This window comes from Trachymyrmex cornetzi, unplaced genomic scaffold (genome assembly GCF_001594075.2).
Source record: "Trachymyrmex cornetzi isolate Tcor2-1 unplaced genomic scaffold, Tcor1.1 scaffold641, whole genome shotgun sequence".
Classification (NCBI taxonomy): domain Eukaryota; kingdom Metazoa; phylum Arthropoda; class Insecta; order Hymenoptera; family Formicidae; genus Trachymyrmex; species Trachymyrmex cornetzi.
This window is the reverse complement of record NW_017299961.1, coordinates 589,351-590,109: the sequence shown is the minus strand read 5'-3', so window position 1 is coordinate 590,109 and position 759 is coordinate 589,351. Positions and strand designations below refer to the sequence as shown.

General features: G+C 35.6%; 1 protein-coding gene across 1 annotated transcript in view; it reads right to left on the bottom strand.

Moving 5' to 3' along the window:
* Positions 1-759, bottom strand: part of Galk (N-acetylgalactosamine kinase) — a 19,890-nt gene that overhangs the window by 8,137 nt on the left and 10,994 nt on the right. The window lies entirely within an intron of this gene.

The window sequence follows — 759 nt, the reverse complement described above, 5'->3', positions numbered from 1 at the left end:
TAGTATTACCATAGTAAAAGTTAAGTCGGAATCATGTTGTGAGAGTCCATCGAAAATACAAGACATAGTAAAGTGTAATTTAAAATTGTATTAAAACTACCCCTATAGCTGGACCCCCCACCAGCGCAAATCGGGTCCAGACATATTGAAAAATTTAGTGCTCTTTTGTTGCTAATTTGTTGCTCCAGAAAGAATTTTGTTGCTCCAACCGTTCCGCAGTAAAAAAAAATAAAAAATGGGTGGGTCCAGCTTAATAGAAAGCTGGACCCCCCCATAGTCAAAAACGGATATAGAGCTGCAATATCAAAAAAACAAGTACACCAGATTTTGTTGCTTTTTTGTTGCTCAAGAATAGTGCAAAGAAACATCAAAAAAATTCATTTGTTAAATAAATATCCATAAATTAACAAAATTACATCGTCACACGTAGCACCGTCATGACTAAAAGATACATGTACAAAGTTAGTTGCTCGGAAATTTTTGGTACCAAAATGTTCCTTGTAACGTATACTATCGAAATATATCCATTTCCGATTTTGTTGCTAACTCTAACACATGCAAAATAATTAGTTTATCCCAGTCGGCGCCCGCGCCGAGCACTTTATTCACTAAAAGATTGTTTAAAGAATTTGTTGCTCGGAAGTTTTTGGTACCAAAATGTTCCTTGTAACGTATACTATCGAAATATATCCATTTCCGATTTTGTTGCTAACTCTAACACATGCAAAATAATTAGTTTATCAGAGTCGGCGCCCGCGT